General features: G+C 37.9%; 1 protein-coding gene across 1 annotated transcript in view; it reads left to right on the top strand.

Moving 5' to 3' along the window:
• alk (ALK receptor tyrosine kinase) overlaps positions 1-20,522 on the top strand; it is a gene marked incomplete at both ends in the record, with an annotated part of 458,249 nt that overhangs the window by 315,135 nt on the left and 122,592 nt on the right. The window lies entirely within an intron of this gene.

Raw genomic sequence — 20,522 nt, 5'->3', positions numbered from 1 at the left:
ACACGAGAATGAACCTCATTGGTTCTTGCTGAAGCTCAAACGTGTTGCGTAACACGAGAATGAACCTCATTGGTTCTTGCTGAAGCTCAAACGCACTGGGTAACACGAGAAGGAACCTCATTGGTTCTTGCTGAATCTCAAATTGTGCTGTGAAACAAGAAAATGGCCATCATATGGAGGGACTGCAAATATTTGAAAGTTTATTTTTCTTCTGGGGTAACTCCAAGATTGTTGAGCAGCGCGATGGGCTAAGGGGTGGTCTTGCAGTCTCCACTCCTGATGCAATCGGGTGACATACTACAACTCTAGCAGCTTTGATGTCTCCACAGCTCAAATAGTTTCAGTGTACTGGATTATAACAGAGCTTCCATTTGATAATATGGAGTGGGGAAGAATGTGAGAAATCCAAAGATGGGAAAACTGAGCAAAGAGGTGGGGATTTTTTAAAGAGTCATTGTTAGTCACTAAATGGAAAAAAAACTGAATACATTGATCCAAAGCAAGAAGGACTATAAATTTGGCTTAATGATCAATGGCACATGAGCAGATATATGTCTCAAAATCCAAATGAATACCCCTTCAAAACCAGCTGATAACCCGGTTTTTCAAAACTAGTACGTCTTAAAACTAGGCGGGCCACACGAATCGATAATGCGGAACTCCTTATCACATTCATCACCTCCTGTTTGCTTGTGCAAAACACAAGAGCAAAACACACTGAAAACACACTTTTGCAAGAGCAAAACACACTGAATACTGGACTTATCTTTTATTTGACGTTAAATGAATAGTTGAAAGGAAAGTTCTGTTTTATTTACTTGTCAAGTCAAGTCACCTTTATTTATGTAGTGCTTTATACAATACAGATTGTTTCAAAGCAGGTTTACAGTGATAACGGGAAAAATATTCAAATGTGCAAACAGTTCATTTCGGCTGTACAGCAGCTATAATAGAAAATAGTTCAGCTGAAGTCTCTTGTATTGTCTTTCCAAACCTGAAGTGTGTTTGAGATCTCAGTGTTTGTGGTTGACATTTACTTACAGGTGTGAGTCTTAAAAATGTCCTGTCCATTCAGCAGCTTACAATAGTTTCTGGAGCACTGCCTGTATTAAAAAGTCAACGAAAGTCAAGCCCATATTCTATTTGTAACCATAGTGACAATGACTAAAGTAATATCAAAGAGGATGATGCCTTATCACATTTGAGAGTCCATTTGAGGTGCGAGTTCAACCGTGAAGACTTTATTAACTGACAGCCGCTTTTATATCTGAGTAAAGAGAGCAGCATTTGAATTGTACATAGACCACAAAACTGAGAGAAGGAGCTCTGGTTCAAGACAGTGACTGGATCTAAAACCTCTGAATGACACACAGCTCATATGTGATGCAGAACAGCTCTCTCACACTGTATGACGTGACAGAAACTAGTTGTGCATATCGGTTATGCACGCACAGCAGAGCCTTGATTAAAATACAGTTGTGAGTCTTGAAAATGGATGGGTGGGAGTTTGGTTATAGAATGCAGTTGTCACTCCCCTAATAATTAAGCACACTTTTTTTCATAAGGGTTCCCATCCACAATTGTGTGAACGTAATCGTTTTAAGGACTTAAATGCAAGACAAGTCAACTTAAATGCAAGACAAGTCTACTGCTGTGTGAACGTGGTCCATTTATGTCATCAAACATGCCAGTTTCCAGTCAGTGGTTAGAAATTGTAACCGGTCCTACTCGACCCACTCAAGGGGGCGTTTCCCTAAACGTCGTTAGCCAACTATGGTCGCAAGTTCCGTCGTTTTCAGCATAGTTCAACAAGTCTTGTTTCCTGAAACCATCGTTCTAACGAACATTCGCAAACAGCTTCACAAATTTGTGTGGACAGCTCTCGACCTGTGGTTAGAAGCAGAGTTTCTTGTTTTCATGACATGTAGACTCAATAAATCCTTGAGCCAAATAAGCAAGCTGGCATTTTGTACAATCTTTTATTCAACATACAAATGTTATTTACGTCTTTTAGTTTGTCAAGAGATTTAAAACGTCGTTTATGAATAGTGCGCATGTGTGAACTTGCTCTAGTGCGCGAGAACGAGCCTATGACTGAATCTGGAAATAAAGCAAAATAACTGAGAAAAATGACAAATAGTCCTCAGATCCCCATAAGCAAACCCATATTTGCTATATGTCCATATAGCAAAACATCTAGCATTAATTTGATCTCATACAAATTCATTCAAATAAGTTATTACTCCAACACCTGCATGATCATTAACCAACATGGTTGAACGACCAATTTGCGACTTGCTAGTTGATTTCTTCAACGATGTATCCTACTAGCATGCTTCATGTTGTATGCTGCTAGCAAGTACGCTAAAGACCACAGTCTCCAGCCTCCGTTACAAAAGGGTGACCCAAAGATGGGCTGTTTTGATGTATCAGAGGTGTAAAATCTCTGGTGTGATCACTGATTACATAAACCTAAGCTCTCCTGTGTTTTGTTTGCATAGCCTCTTTTGCTAGATGTGTGGGGATTTGTTTTGATGGACTGTGCGAAATATATAAAGATACGATTGCATTTAAGCTTTCATCAAGAGACAGGGGAAGGGTTACAAGTGTAGCAAATACAAATTAGATTTTTGATTTTTGAATACCAGAGATTTTACACCGAAGGGAAGTAATGCTTTCTTCCCTTCTCTGAATTCCATGAAGATGCGATGCTCGCATACTGAAAATGTCACCTGTCAAAACGTATTCTTCCAGAGCGTCTTGTATCTAGCTGCCTGTTTCCTTGACCCTTCATCTCCATTTTGTGTAACAACTGGAACTTCATCTCTTGTTCACCTGCTGCACCAAAAAGATGAATCGTATTTAGGCCCTTAGAAATGGAACAGAATTAATTAATCAATTAAAGAATGTAGGGAAACATTAAAAAAGATGTTTCGATGAAAGCGAGCGAAGCTGTTCGTCTGTGGAGAGAGGATAAGGCTGCATGTGTGAAACGAATCCTACAGTACAGTGAATTGAAAAGCGCATCACATCAGCATGACTGAGCGCCCTCCCACATCGAGACTCATCTGCAGGGAGACGCTTCACGTGGGCGAGAGAACTGAAGGGACGGCGCTACAGTGCTGAGGTGATGTTCAGTCAGGGACGAGCAGTAGGGGGTCAGGATTATCATGTTTGTAAGCGTCCTCTAATACAGTCGATGAAGGTAGAACTAGGGCTGATGATGCAGTGAATAAAAAGAATAGCAAGAAAGTGACTGAACTGGCAAACCATGTTGACAGATGCAGGTGTGCTTATAAGAAAGTCTGTTGAATGTCTATTAGACAACTAAAAAGACTAAATGTAGGTTGGTGAATTTGATTTTAGTCTTTATAATTAGGCGTTTATGGACGCATTTGTATATGAAAGATTATTTTGGACATAAGCATTTTTTTGGTTGTTGTTGATTTGATCTCTTTCCGCTCCATTGATGGAATATTGCGTCATTTTATGAGACAAAGCTTAAAGCTACACTGTGTAGGATTTTCTTCCATCTAGCGGTGAAATTGTTTATGACTACCAAGTGAATATTACTTTCTAGCCCCTCCCATTCCGAGGGCGTTTTAACTCCTACGGTGGCCGTATTATTTCAAATCTGCTGGCAGTCGCGAGTAATCTCCCCCTCGCATTCGTCACGGTGTCACTGAGTGTAAAAATGCTTGAATTTCCAGGTATGTCCCTCTTTGGCACATGTATTTTCAAGATGGAGGCGCAACATGGCTGCCGCCATTCGAAAGGCTCGCTCATATGTATTCTAAATGGCAGATTCTACGCTTACGAGAATACTTGATAAGTTGGTAGAAGTTATTACACATTAATGAGCACATATCATTTTGAAAGAACAAAGTGTTTTTTTTTGCTAAAAACCAACTTAAAAAAATTAGCTTTAACCGCCATTGACTGAATTTTTTGGGCTTTCAGTATTTTCACCGCTACACGGTAGCGGGCGCTATTAGGCATCTTCTGAAAGAGTACTGAATCTCCTGATCAAAACACAGGCGGAAAAAAGCAGAAACAGGTGACAGCATATATAAAATAACGCGATTATCAACATTATACAGCATATAAATCCAAACTGCCTAATGTTACCGAATGAAATGTCGACCCAAGACGAGGTATAGGACTGTGCAAGCATCTATGATTTGATCATCCTTCTGAATCCAATCCTGATGTAGTCAGCTGTTTGCTCAAAATTTTGCTTATTTTATGAAACCTACTCACATTCACGTGTTTATAAAAAAAAAAAAAGAATGCATGAAGTTGGAACAAAACTTTAGTTTGTTTGTTTGTTTTTTAAGCAGATGGTCTGTTCTTTCTTTTGACATATAGCATGTTCAGATATTCATACATTCTGGGGGCCATGAAACTAAAGTTTTTTTGAAAATGATAAAAACTGCTGGCGGTGGCTGGCAACTTTTTTTTTTTTTTTTTTTTTTCAAAAACTCTAGCAGGGAAAGAGTTAAAATAGCATTTCATTAATACTGAAAGTGGCCCATGTGATTTTCACGTCAGTTATATCACTACAGCTGATGCTCGCTGGGTAAGTTATATATATCTATATATATATACTGTATATTACCTGTGTAACCAGCTGAAGTGATGCAACCTTTTATCCTTTTCCTATTTTCTTTAAAAGTGTGATTTTAGAGAATCCAGCAGTAATATTTTTCAGTTGAATGTCTGCAGGCGTAAATCAATTGTAGTCCGCGGGGCTGCTCGCAGCAAGGCCAGCTTTCATTCTGTCTACCGGAGCAGAATAAACAGATCTGTCTGCTCACATGGGCACTGGCCAAGATTAAGTTTATTGAGAACAGTGCGACTTAAGATATCACAGAAAGGTGCTGCCTCACACATGGATTTCTGGCTAGCTTTATCTGTCAGAGTTGATGCCTGTTGTTGTAAGTCCTGCTATGAAGGGGAGCTTGGCTTCTGTTGAACCACCTGTTTTATTGCTGTCAACAAGATTAGACCCAACTAGGCTGCATCGTATTACTGTTGATGGAGATGCTTGGCAAAATCAGCTCATCATTGGCAATTTAGAGCCACATCTGGCATCTGTTGTTTTCATTAGAGCATCACAGGGCTACAGCAAGGCTTGTCAGGAGTCTGCGTACCGAACCCCACCTAAACAGCCCCTTCCTTCTCGCTAGAAGCTTCATTGTAGGGGTTGCACTGACTGGTCAGCTTGTCGATTAGTTCTGCATCGTGTTGTTGCATTGGGTCTGATTTGAATAGTCAACCTGACAAGCGAAATACACTTCCAGTCAAAAGTTTGGAATAATTAAGATTTTTAAATGGTTTTGAAAGACGTCTCTCATGCTTAAAGGGTTAGTTCACCCAAAAATGAAAATTCTGTCAGTAATTACTCACCCTCATGTTGTTCCAACCCCGTAAGACTTTCGTTCATCTTCGGAACACAAATTAAGATATTTTTGATTAAATCTGAGTGCTGTCTCACTCCTCCACAGGCTTATGGACACTATAACTTGCTGGCCCAGAAAATGTATTAAAGACATTGTTAATATAGTCCAAGTGACTCCAGTGGCTCAATCTTAAGTTTATAAAGCGACGAGAATACTTTTTGTGTGCAAAAACAAACAAAAATAACGACTTTATTCCACTTTTCATTTCCTTCTCTCTGGGCCTCGAGTCTTTTCACGTAGTGTAATAGCGTAGCGCGTCTGTGTTGCACGTCACCACGTAGGCTCACTATTGGGCGACTCTGGTCATGTGTGATACGTGGTGACGTGAAACACAGAGGCGCTACGCAAAAACACTACGTGAAAAGACTCGAAAAGTGGAATAAAGTCGTTATTTTTGTTTGTTTTTGCGCACAAAAAGTATTCTCGTCGCTTTATAAACTTAAGATTGAGCCACTGGAGTCACTTGGACTATATTAACAATGTCTTTAATACATTTTCTGGGCCAGCAAGTTAAGGTGTCCATAAGCCTGTGGAGGAGTGAGCCAGCACTCAGATTTCATCAAAAATATCTTAATTTGTGTTCCGAAGATGAACAAAAGTCTTACGAGGTTGGAACAACATGAGGGTGAGTAATTACTGACAGAATTTTCATTTTTGGGTGAACTAACCCTTTAACAAGGCTGCATTTATTTGATCAAAAATACTGTACAAACAATGATATTGTGAAATTTGAATATTTTTTTTTATTATTATTATTATTATTATTATCTGAATTTATATTTTAAATGTAATTAATTCCTGTGATGCAAAGCTGAATTTTCAGCATCATTACTCTTCAGTGTCACATGACCCTTCAGAAATCATTCTAATACACTGATTTTGTGCTTAATTATTTTTGGTGCCCAATTATTAATAATGGTTATTATTAGGTGTGTTCGACTGTGCATTGTAAACAGAACCGGACTGGACAACTATAGTTGTCTGTCACGTCATACAGTGCGAGAAAGCTGCTTTGCGCTGCACTAATCACTAACATGTTGCAGGTTTTCATGTGTGGTTTTGCTTTCAGTATCTTACAGCGATGGTGAAATGAGCTCTGTGTCATCTGAAGGTTTTAGATCCAGTCACTGTTCTTCGGAGCTGCTCCCATCAGTTTCCTGTTCTATGTGTGGCTCAAAAAAAGCTCCTTTTGGTTGATGAACATTTGATGGATATTTCTTTGCTCTGTGTCACTATAGGTACTGGTATACAGGCTTGACTCCTGTTGCACGTTCATTTGAGACGCTACTGTAAGTTGCTGTTTGAACGGTTAATTTCAAGACTCACACCTGTAAGAAAATGTGGTTGTCGATCCCCAAAATTGTCAATGTGGACATAGCCAATATGTGAAAACCTGCATCTAGCAGAGACTTCTGTTACTCCTCCACACAGGTTCTCCTTTAAAGCATGAAAACAAATCCCTTGAATTTACTTAAGGAGACCCCAAATATGATGTACAGTACTTGCATGACATCTCATGCCAGTACCAGTGATTCTAGTTAATAAAGTTATAAATATTAATATTTGTAATATTGTAATATCGCTTCGCTTCAGAAGCCCCTTTTATGATGGATGGATGTGCTTTTTTTTGGGTTTCAAAATCTCAGTTACTATTCACTCCCATTATAAAGCTTGGAAGAGCCCAGGATATGTTTTTAATATAACTCCGATTGTGTTTGGCTGAAGGAAGAAAGTCATTTACACCTAGGATGGCTTGAGGGTGAGTAAATTAATATTAATGAACATAATTCAACATTCATTTTTAGGTGAACTAACCCTAATAGTACTGTGTGAGTATCGGTGACATAATATACTGTAGGTTTCAGATTGCATAAATCTCGACACTTAGTACACTTAACTCCATACATCACAAAGCAAAAAGTTTAGTATATAAATGCAATAACAATAGTATATAAATAGTTTAATTCAACAGTGAAACTTTTTTTTTATATAATTATTTGTAAATATATATATAAAACGCTCCTAAATAATGTTTTCTTATAAACATTAAGCAAATATGTACTCTGTTCGAGCATGTTGAAGTCGTACCTAGCGTATTCAGTGTTAAATATTTTCTGCTGTATTCACTGTCCCACATTTTTTTGTATATCAGTCACATAAGGTCAAGATGACATAAGCAGTTCCAGCCGAATCCAATAACCCTGAGCTTCCCTACCTGTGTACCGCTTTGATGCATATCCTTCCTCTGAGCTTCCAAGCTATTATCACAAGACACATGATGCGCTTCTCCCAGCGGCGCCAAACTCTACACAAATGAAATAGAGAAATCGATCAAATGTGTCAGCTAGACTTTACTTTTGAATTTGTGATGAGGAAAATCTGGCCCAAAGCTGCAGCTTGTGTCAATCAAAGATCCGTTGTGAGATCTGTTGGTATCTGTTTGGCTCCAGAGTTCTTAAAAGACTGTCGACACATCTTCCCTTCAACTCTGGCAGACGACCACCTCTGGTTCAGAGTCTTGCACTGGAGCACAAAGGTCTCATGTGGTTACAAAGCTCCTGCTATGATCCTGTGTGTATACATAACCGCAGGGCGAATGGTAACAACCTAAAAATAGGTCTTACAAAACTTCAATGCCAACAGCAGTTATGAGGCCTTTAAAAGTGGAGGTACAGCTGCACACTGCACTCTGAATATTAACAGCCAGGTTCTGCTATGACTGTCAGTTATATACCTCGTAAATGCATGTGAAGTCGTTTAGCTACTCATTAAATCTGAGACTGGGGGCTTGGTCATTTTCACACTGATGGCGTAAATCGTAATTGCAAAAGACTCTGAAATAACAAAGATTTTGAAACAATCTTTTTTTACAACCTGCCAAGTAAATGCGCCAGAGGCAGTTGTGAACAGGAACTATGTCTGAGTGGTACTAAAATTATTTATGCGTATATATTTATTATAACCTGACGTGTTTTATTCACAAGTCCGGAAGAAACACATTCAAATGATCTACCAGTCCGCATGGGAGGAGGCATCTAGGCTATATTATTGTGTTAGTTTAGCAAATTCATCGGCTGAAGTTAACTGCAGATATAGATAATGATATATGCATCTAACTTGCTCTCCAGTGTTCATAGACTGGCTTTGACTGTTCCAAATAGGCGGATGGCTTACATAGTGGCCCATATAGCAGCTGCTAATGAGGCATCTATGTATGTATATACACAGTATATCAATGGGTTTGAGCATGTTGCTAAGTGATTGCTAGGATGTTCTGGGTTGTTGTTAGATGGCATCCTACTTTCCCAGGTCAAAACATCCAACCCCCTCGTTTCTAGCCCCAATACAGTCACATCCAATGTTTTTGAGAGTTATGTTTAGAGGAAAAATATGCAGTCTGATGTTTATCAGGGTTTTTATGCTTCCCTAGAAGGTTGCTTGAGTTCTAAGTTGTTTACAGCAGGCTGGGATTTCATTGGCCTCCTTTATTCTGATACTAAAGCGTGTCTGGCCATTAGTTCAAAATACTCATCTGTTTTAGGAAGAGAACTCAGAATAATGTAAGCAAAAAAAATATTCGACTGTAAAGAGACTAAATCTGAAAAACCTTTTTTATCTACAAAAATATTATACTTTTTGTATTTATATATATATATATATTTTTTATTACATTTCCTACAGAATATGGTACATAATTTTGTCCACATTGTTTTTTATTCCTTCTATTTTTAAGGAATTTTTACGGCAATCCCATGCCTCATGAGCATTAATAAATACGAGTTGTAAGTGATTTATTCATTATGAAAGCTGTTACGGTACACACTCTTCACATCAATTGAATAGAGGATTAGTCTTAATTTTCCTCATAACACACAGTGCTATGCCATGCGATCAACAGTTGAACTGTGCAGGCTGAAGAGGTTGTGTAATTCTACCTCTCTGACCCTCTGGTCTCTTTGTTGGTGATTTCTGCTAAAGCTTGACAGATTTGCAGCATGTAATCCTTTACAATGATTACTGGCCTAATGAAAACTCTATTGTTAGTCATGCTCAGTATTAGCCACGATTGGACACCACAAAATGAATTAATTTTTGGTGCTCATTACAGAGAGACCGAGACCAAACGATATTTGATGTGTGCAAAATAAATCTTAAGACCGAAGCAAATGAACTCACGATAAGTCTTTTAATGATACGGTTTTGGTGTTATCAAAGAACCCACGATTTTTCTTGAATATTTTAAAACCATTTCAGTCATAAAGTTCAGTTGTGCTATGTTATTTATCCTTATATTCTTCAGAAAGCCTTTGTTTTATTAACTTTTGGTGTTAAACCTTACATCAATAGGACATCATTAACTTTCAACTGAAAGTGTACAATGCAACCCACGCTAAAACACATCCTTCATTGCTTTTAAGGTCACATAGTCACACATGACCATTGCATCAAACTACACCACTGCCTTTCTCTTAAATGCACCAATGTCATTCTAGAGGTTAAACTCAGGTAAAGCTTTCCATCAAGCAGTAGATTTGTATGTGTATAAGTTTTTTTTTTTTTTTATGCCCTGTTCTTTGCAAATTGCAAAAGTCCACCTCCGCTTTAACACATTGTCAACTTCTGTGCTAATGAAAGTAGTTATATATTGAGGCAGGCAGCAATTAACAGAATTAGGTGGCTGAATGTGTAGCTCTTCCTGAATGTTTCTGACACCAGCGTGCTTTCTGGTGCCAGGGTCAGAGTCACACTGCATTTACTCTAATGGCTTCATAGCTTTCTCCAGAGAAAAACAACACCTGCAACCTCCAATGCCATTATTCAGAGTGTGTCTACGTATATGCTATAGACAAAATTAATTTCATTTATTTTTGTTTTTTTTTGTGTTTTTTTTTGCATCTACTGTTATATTTAATTTAAAGCAGCCATCTGACAAATCCAAACTGCAGAGATGGGGGACTCGAGTCATATGACTTGACTTGAGTCAGACTTAAGTCGCAAATTTTAGGACTTGAGACTTGCTTGACAAATATTAACAAAAGACTTGACTTGACTTTGACTTGATATTCATGACTTGAGACTTGACTCGGACTTGAGGTAAATGACTCGAAATAACTTGTCTTTTTTAAAATAAATATCTGTATTTGAACGCACCGCAACAATCACGTGACGCAGAAGGCAAGCAGAGAGCACTAACGAACGACGTAAGAGTAGTGAGTGAAGGTGGAAACCTGATTGACAGGTGTAAGTTCTGTGTCAATTCAATTATTTCTGTTTTTTTTCTTGTTATTCTTTTGTTAAAAAGGAAAGATCTAACTTGTTGTTAAGGATGTGTTCATGTTTCATAAAGAGGATGCCAGTTTGAAGAATGCCATTTGATGGCATTGGAACCATTATACTTGAATTGTGAATTGTTTAATAACTTTTAATGGAATTCTGCAATGTTTGAGGCATATTTATTTGTTATGCTTTAATGTTGGCCTAATTTCAGTTACATTTGCATTTTAGGCTATGTAGTTTGAATTTTTTTTTGTTTTTTTTTTAGATAGATAGATAGATAGATAGATAGATAGATAGATAGATAGATAGATAGATAGATAGATAGATAGATAGATAGATAGACAGAGAGACAGAGAGACAGACAGACAGACAGACAGACAGACAGACAGACAGACAGATAGATAGATAGATAGATAGATAGATAGATAGATAGATAGATAGATAGATAGATAGATAGATAGATAGATAGATTAGTCCTCTGCCTAATACCAAGTCTGGTAGTTCATATTTGTTAACACTGATGTGCTCATCTACTAGATATCCTGAGGCTATTCCGTTCCGTTCATTGAAAGCTTGGTTTATTGGGCTGTAGGTTTCCAATGGCATTTATTTTTGATGTTATTGTCTTTGTTTGAAGCACTAGGAAGGTAGGAAAGATAACTGTGTATTTTCTTTTTCTTTTCTTTTGATGAGGTTAAGTAGGTTGAGGGTTGAGGTTTTGTTTATTGTTATGTCCTTTTCGTAACCTGAAGTTGTCCCAACTGAATGTCTTTCTCTTCTCTTCATGGTATTAAATTCCCGCAAAGTAAGCCTACAGTATGTCTAAGAATCTTTTCTGTTTGGCCCCTAGACGGGCCGTAACAGAATCGGGAGCTTGTCCGGGAAATGAACCTGGGACCTCTCGCACCCGAAGCAAGGATATATATGAAACATTTATGAAAGTACTTCAACAAAAACATGCTTCACATTTCTGCTGTTAATATCTCCTGTTATCTTGCCTGATCGGCTTCCATTATAAGGGCATTAGTCTAAATGCATTTTCTGTTTTACAAATGAAGGGACTGGTTATTTTGTCTGATAATAAACCACAGGCCACAGAAGCTGTCAAAAGTTTAACTTGCGTTGACATTTATTAGAACTTTACTTTCAGAAAACCTTCATTGTGAAATCAGTCTGTTAGTGTAGAAAGTTTCCTGTTTTCTTTTTTATCATAATGAGATGCACTTTTTGTATTTTAGGATGTAATTGCTGTTTGTTTGGGCTGACACCTGTGCAGCATTTACTTTGGCTTTTACTGAATAGCATCTGACAGTCAGTATCACAATGGTGGCCAAGTCCTTTCATAGTTTGTTCAAACAAATTTAATTACATAATTAAGCATAAACACACAAAAGTGCAATGCATCTCACAAAGTACATTTTAATTTCATAGAAATTAGTGGACAGATTGCCATAATTTTTGAGTTGCAAAATTGAATGTAGACTTACTGGTAAAAAAAAAAAAAAAAGCAAGTAGTTAAATGTAAGTGTCCAGATAATATGATAAATGTGTACTATACATGGATTTCTCGGAGACGTCATCACTGCTTGCGCACGCAACCAAGAGGCAAAAGACCCGCGCTCTTCGTACCGGAGTAAAGGGTTCGGCTAGTATGTGTTGTTGCTAAGTCAAAATGCCAAGGAGTTGTAGCCAGTGCTGGGTGCCTGATGTTCAACATTACTATGGGGAAGCATGGTTTTGCCAAAAAAATGCCTTAAAATCATAAGGCTTGGCTTTAATGCCTTGCCTTTGACGAGCACATCCTCAACACGCAAAAAATCCGGTGCAGCAGCATCAAAGTATTTGACAAGCTGCACATGACCATATTAGCACGTAGTATGCATCAAGGGATTTGTATGCTCTAATCATTTCTCTTGTAGCCTATACTTGGTGTCTGAATAAGATAATTATATCAGGCCATACAATTGCTGGCCACTTCTTGTCATCCACAATCCAAAGATCGTCATGTATTGCATAGATCCGGCAAGATCTCACCATTGCTGAGAGTAAGTTTTTTTAATATAAATTAGGCTAATCGCCACGTTCGGAGGTACTAAGGGTTCCCACATAATCCATCGTCAAATCTTTGATTTACAGTATGTGTCATGAAATGTTGCAGGTCATAACGTAAACAAGGCTAACTTATATAAAAGCAAAGCTCTATAGATGCTGCACTCCTAACATTGGCTATTGCATTACTACATTGCTATAGTCTAACGTTAACATGATAATTCATGCATCACAGTATGTCCGGATTTTAATTCGTAAACAGTTGGACGTTTTACATAATGTTATATTAATATAATATAAACACAAACAAACAGATCCAACTCTGAAATTGCAGTTTATTACTGAGTCAGCAAGAAATTACAAACAATGCGAAATCTACGTTAATTACAATGTTCTTTTACAGAACTCGGCATAACAGCTAGCGGTTTTCTGCCTCTTGGATGCGCGCGCATCCGGTATTGTTTGTATACATGAAACCCGTGTATATAAACTTTATGAAATTACTATGGTTAAAAGTAGTTGCAAGAGTTGCTCAGAAAAGTTCAATACAAAGATTCAGTGATTAAAACATACATTGTGTTTGTTCTTTTTACAATACATATTCTAAGGCACATTCATGACAATAGCACCTTACAAACCACCAGTGAGCAAGTTAAAGGCGACAATAGCAAAGAAAAAACCCTCCGATTTATGCAAATGAGGGATAATATGCGAGAAAAGGTCTAGTAAATACCACTCGGCTTGATATTTTGTCTATCAAATACAATGGCATTCAGACACTTTAAGTGTCACTTAATTGTCCAAGAACTTTTTGGGGACACTGAATTTAATAGTGCCTCACATCACTATGGGAAAATTAACCTAGATGGCCTACTTATAGCGTAATGAATAATTAAACTGCTTGGTAACACTATATTTTGATGGTCTGCTTTATAGGCATTCTACTAACTACAACTAATTTCCTTTGCCAAAACTGTATGCATGCATATTAAAAAAAAAATAATAATTTGGAAAGTATTTTTTTTCCATCAGTGTTCAATATTAGATAGAAGTTGACAAGGTAAAATGAAAGTCTGTCAATCATTCAGAATTCGGCAAGGCAGTCACTTACTGTGGGGTGATGGTAGGATGGTGCAAGGAGAAGAAAGAACAAGAGGCTGTGGTTGGATATAGAAAGGGTAGCCGTGATTGATAACATGCTGATGTATCTGGGTCTGCATGACAGATTTTGGCCAGGCTGAGGAGAATTTTGGGTTGAGAGAGTGAGAGGTAGTGAGAGGTAGTGAGTAAATGAACAGGTATGTGTGGAGCTGATAGAGGAGGAGAATGGTCAGTGACGGTAATGGAAGGGTCAGTCAACTGTGAAGGACTCAGAAGACACTGAATGCTTTTTTGGAGAGTGGGAGTTAGGTAACCTGGAAATCCAGAGTTCTCGTAAGAGCACAAGTTGAATTTGCTCAGCGAGTTTACTCTGGCGTCGAGTAATTATGCTCATTAAATATGCCCTTCTGTGACGTTGAAGTTAGACGCTAGGCAGCTACAATGAATGAGTTAGACTTGGCTTTTTGGATTATTTGGATTTTTTTGCTGTTTTTGCCGTTTTTGCCGACCGGATACGGCAAGAGTCTAATCTACCAGTTAGCTCCGCTGGTAGCTAAGCGTACAGGGCTTGTTGTGATTGGTCGTAGTGTTATCCAATTGCGTACAGTGAGATTTTCAAATGCATGCTTGGTGCCGCCCCTCGAGCTGGCCGATTTTCATTAGTCGATGCCAGACCATTAATCTTTCAGATTTAGGTCTGGATTTCCTGAATAGGAGTTAGGTGTACAATGACTCAAATGACAGTTTGTGGTGGAACACTGAAAAATGAATACCAAAATTGACGATGGACCACAAAGTACATGCTTGCAGATAATTATGTCAATAAAAACTTCAGGTAAAACATTATTTTGATGGTCCACTTTAGACATTAAACTAACTATTTGTAACTTTTGGTAGGGTTAGAATAAGTTGACATGTAGGTGCAACATTACTTATAGTCAGTAGAATGTCTGTTGGAGGACCATTACAAAAAAAGAGTTGGCAGATATTAAATACACAAAGTGACAAGGGACAGGTGTGAGTGATTAGTAACTAAGGAGACTAACAAGGAAGACAATAGAGACAACGGAAACATGAACTAAACACAGGAAGTCAGAATACAGGAACAATGGGAAAAAAAATCTATACTCCAAAATAAGAGTCCAAAACACAAGACAGGGGCTGCATCCGAATTCGCATAAAGTAGGTGAAAAAAAAAAGAATGTCACAAAATAAGTATGTCAGATTTCACAGTCCTCATAAAATTAAAATATGCAAAAAGTACCCAGATGACCTACTTCTTCTGGCAAGTGTGCATACGATGGACACTTTACCTCTCCCATGAGGCCACAGGAGAGGATTTATTTACATTTATGCATTTGGCAGACACTTTTATCCAAAGCGACTTGCATTGCATTTCACAGTACACATTTTACATTCTTTTCAGTTCTTGATTTCCTTGGGAATCAAACCCATAACCTTGGTGTTGCAAGCACCAACGCTCTACTGTTTGAGCTACAGGAAAGCTATGAATGGCAGAGAGGCTACATAACTGTCACTGGTAGGTCGCGTGATAATAACAGCATTGAGGAATGTAGTAAGTCTAGATTACATTCATACTACGCACACACATACTATAACATACTTTTTTTGTTTGTGAAGTTGTGAAGTAATTACTTGTTCAAAATAAGTACCTATTCAGGAGAGTATGCGATTTCAGACGCAGTCAGGGAAACACAAGACCGTAATCATGGCAATGACATTGAGATAAACTTGCCAGAACGTTCTGAGAATGTTCCCTGTTATCTGGATGAGTGCTAGAATTTACTTGTTTGGCTTACTGATATATCACCGCTGTTGTATCATCTGTTGTAAAAACAAAACAAAACAAAAAAACATTAATTTTAATATCATAATAAAGTGTCACACACCATTACACGCATATCAGCTGAGTTTCTACCTAAGCAAATTATAAAACTAGAGAATTGTGACTGCATAAATATTTCAAGATGAACAGACTTGCAGTTCAACTATAGACAATTTAATTAACATAATGCAGCAAATCCAGTGAAAAATGTGCACCAAAGAAAAACATGTGAATGTGACGGAAAATGTATGGCTTTGTTTCACTGTTTACAGAAAAAGGCATTCTGATGAACAGTGCAAACAAAAGTGCTGCAAATCAACAGATAAAAGTTAGCTAGATGCATCCTTTGATCTTCCTTCCTCTATCCTCAGAACTATTTCCAAAGGTCTCTGTTTCACATCCATATGTGTGATTTTTTTTTTTTTTTTTTTTTTTTTTTTACTTTTGTATTCACAATAAATGCAATGAAGTTATTATGTAAAATACAGGGCACAATCTCTGTATGAATTTAATTTGTAATTATTACATATTATACAGGACTACTGGAAACCCTGAGGGAATTATGTGGGACTGTTAGCATGTGTGATTGTAGGGTAACACTTTATTTTATGGTGTCCTTGTTACATATGTTACATGTACTTACCGTATAACAGTAAATTATGCATAATTACATGCAACTAACCCTCAACCTAATCCTAACCCTATAGGCAAGGCAAGTTTATTTATATAGCACATTTCATACACAATGGCAATTCAAAGTGCTTTACATAGAAGAAATTAAAATAATAAAAAGAAATAAGAATAATTAAAACAGTTTAGAAAAATACAAAAAATAAAATACAGTACAGTACAAACAGTCGGACGAACAATGGCACAGTGCTCATTCAGTAAATGCATAGCTAAACAGAAGTGTTTTGAGTCTGGATTTGAAAGTGACTATTGTAGGAGCACGTCTGATCTCCTCTGGAAGCTGGTTCCAGCTGCGGCTGGCATAATAGCTAAAAGCAGACTCGCCATGCTTAGAGTGAACCCTTGGTATTTCTAGCTGATGTGATCCTAGTGATCTGAGTGATCTGTTGGGTTTATATTCAGTGAGCATATCTGCAATGTATTGCGGTCCTAGGCCATTGAATGATTTATATACCAGCAATAATACTTTAAAATCAATCCTAAATCTAACTGGGAGCCAGTGTAAAGACCTGAGGACTGGTGTGATATGTTCATATTTTCTGGTTCTGCTCAGAATCCTGGCGGCAGCGTTCTGTATGAGCTGCAACTGTCTTATGGTCTTTTTGGGAAGGCCAGTGAGGAGTCCATTACAATAATCCACCCTGCTGGTGATGAAAGCATGCACAAGTTTCTCTAAGTCTTGTCTGGAAACAAAGCATCTAATTCTTGCAATATTTTTCAGATGATATATGCTGATTTAGTTATTGCTTATGACTTGATTTTTAGTTGTTTGACCCCTAGAGTGAAGGTATGCATTCACCTTGAGAACTTCATCTTTGTTTCCAAATGCAATGACTTCAGTTTTGTCTTTGTTTAACTGAAGAAAGTTTTGACACATCCAACTGTTTACTTCATCAATGCATTGGCACAGGGAGTCAATGGGGCTGTAATCGTTGGGCTATAGGGCTAAGTAGAGCTGTGTGTCGTCTGCATAGCTGTGGTAAGAGATTTGGTTCTTTCTCATTATTTGGCTCATTGGGAGCATATACAGGTTGAACAGGAGTGGCGCAAGAATTGAGCCTTGAGGGACTCCGCATGTCATGGATGTCCACTCAGACTTATGATCTCCTATACTCACATAATAACCTCTCCCATCTAAGTATGACCTGAACCATTTTAGGACTATCCCAGAAAGCCCCACTCAGTTTTCCAGCCTGTCCAGAAGTATGTTATGATCGACAGTGTCAAATGCAGCACTGAGGTCGAGTAGTAAGTTAACTAACTTACTACTCGACCTCAGTAACCCTGCTAACTTAACCCTATAGTAAGTACATAGTTGCTTAATATTACTCAGTACTTAAATATATAATTACACTGTAACAATGACATCTTAAAGTGTAATCGATTGTAGGTACTGTAACTATTAGCATCAAAGTTTCAGAAAGATTCCTTCCATGTTTGACGTGGAATCAGCTCAACTGGTAGTGCATAACTCTTGCAATGTCAAGGTCGTGGGTTTGATTCCCAGGAAACACAGATGAGCATGTAATTTTCTCTGTTTAGCTTTATAAGCACCAAGTGAGGAGGGGCCACAGGTGAAAAAAAAAAAAAAAAACATGTTAGTAACCACATAGAAGAAGAGATATAGGTAGTACATGCATATTATGAGTTTTGTAATCTACCAAAATAAAATATTTTGGTCCAAACTAAAAAAGCAAATTTGTATTAAATGTTGTGTCTGTGTTTAAATAACATATAAATTTTAATAATATTTTTTATTAATATGTTTTAATTGTATTTTAATTGGTGTGCCTTTTTTTTTTTTTTTTTTTTTTTTTTTACTTGTTTTACTTTTTATTATATGCACAGAAGTGAAAATAGTCTTTATTGCTGGCAAATGCTATTTACACTAACTCTACACAGTGAAAGTAATGCATACATTATTGCGGGTAATGTTTGGTTTTCAATTAATATGATGCTAGCCTAGAAATCTAGGCTGCATTTACACTGCAGGTCTTGATGCCCAATTCCGATTTGCTGACTATATCCGATTTTTTTGACGACCCGCTTACATCATCTTTTAAAAGTGACCCGTATCTGATATTTGCATTTACACTATACACTGCCAAAACAACCAAATGTAGATGTTCTGACCCGGAAAATGAAGTAAAACAGCTCAATATGCAATGGATGCAGAAGCAGACAAAAGTATTATAGTGATGCACGGATCGCGGTCATATCCGCAGGGGCTCTGTGGATAATCCGCGGATCGGGCGGGTCAAGTAGGCTAATAAAAATAACATTCTGATTAATTTCGGGTGGGTCGCGGGTGGATATGATAAATCATTATTAACGAAAATATTAACTACATTCTCTAAAATATGAGTATGTTCCATTCCATTTTAAGTTTCAAGGGAGTAAAGCCTGTTTATGCCATTAACCCTTGTGTGGTGTTCATATATTTGTTATTCAGCCAGTGTTCGTGGGTCTGGTGGACCCGCTGCATTTTTGGGTTTTTAATTCAACATAATCAAACAACTAATGTTAAAATACTCAACAGATGTTTACTTCATCCCAATTACAAGCAATATAAACAGCCTTTATGGTTAATATTTCCTCTTTAGCTTTGTGAGATCACATTTAAGAATTGCAGCCTTGTGCGGGAACGGCAGGGGTAGAAACAAAACTCACTTTTGCACTCACACTCTCTCACACTTACAATCTCTCTCTCACACACACACGCAACACACACTCACACACACACACACACACACACACACACACACACACACACACACACACACACATACACACACAATAACAGCAAGCCCTGACAGGAGGAGGACAGAGTAAAGGTACACAGGACCTAAAAATTTCCACACTTTTATTAGCCCCGGGTCTAGTGGACCTGAACATCCTGTGTGTAATATAAATGTGTGTGTGTGTGTGTGTGTGGGGGGGGGGGGTGTACAGTGTGTGGTCATTGAAAATGTGTTCTGATATATGTTCTTCACAGAAAATGAGCCAAGGCCAATGAGTCTGAGGTTGAAAAAATAATGAATCGTATAATTTTTCTTTTGATAAAAAATGAAAACGGGTCCAACAGACCCAAACACCATACAAGGGTTAAGAAAATCAAATAAATTTTGTTTTAAAGAAATGTTCATTTAAAAGCAGCGCTCATTCATCAGTGTATTATGTTACCATTAGAGATGCGCGCATAACCGTTGCCTCGAGTCCGCTGTTGAAGGTGATGATCATCCATTTATAATCACGTGTAACACAGAATAATTGTAATTTGAACATCGGGTACGGATACTTAAATAAGACAAAAATTTTGGTGCGGGTGGATGATTTGTTTTTGGCTGCGGATTCGGGTGAAGTTTTGCTTTCCGCACTATTTTCAAAAATCAGCAAAAGATTGCTCTCGTAAGGCGGAGAAAAAAATTACTCCACTGTGTGTAGCCTTCGTCCTCCATCGCACCATTAATAAGTCATGTGATCGCAGTTGGTGTCCACCTGAGTTGACATCACTTTTTTAATGACGTATGACTCGCATTTACTGAGGAATATCCGATTTGTCTGCTTACATGGCAGACGCAAATGCACGTATCTGATTCATATCCGATTTATTACAACATATGAGTGAGGCCTGAATCCGATCTGAGAAAATCGCAATCCATGCGTTTTTTTCCTGCTTACACGTTCACCGGTCATATCCGATCTGTGCCACTTGAGAGGAAAAAATCGGAATTGGGTCACTTGAACCATGCAGTGTAAATGGGGCCCTAGACGCACTCTAGCGGCAGCAAAATTTATTTTGCAGCCAGTGTAGTCTAGCAACTCTCCGTTGACTTTCAAGCTGGAAAAACCTAAATTGGGTCAGGCCAATCACATCGTGTATGGAGTAGGCGGGGCGGGCTTAACATAATGACGACAGAGTTGCGACGATTCCCTGTTACTTGAAAACAAAGAATGGCGGCTGCTGGCGAACAGTCTTTCGAATCGGCTTTGGCCGCGACTCTGGAGGACTTGGAGTAAAGTTTTTCTCTGAGGAAAAAAACAAAGAACGGCACTTAAGTCATTCTTAAAAAAGGAAGATGTGTTCGTAGTTTTGC

This window comes from Scardinius erythrophthalmus (assembly GCF_964197995.2).
Source record: "Scardinius erythrophthalmus genome assembly, chromosome: 19".
Classification (NCBI taxonomy): Eukaryota; Metazoa; Chordata; class Actinopteri; order Cypriniformes; family Leuciscidae; genus Scardinius; species Scardinius erythrophthalmus.
Note: the sequence above shows the minus strand (reverse complement) of the source record. Positions and strands in the feature narration are given on the sequence as shown.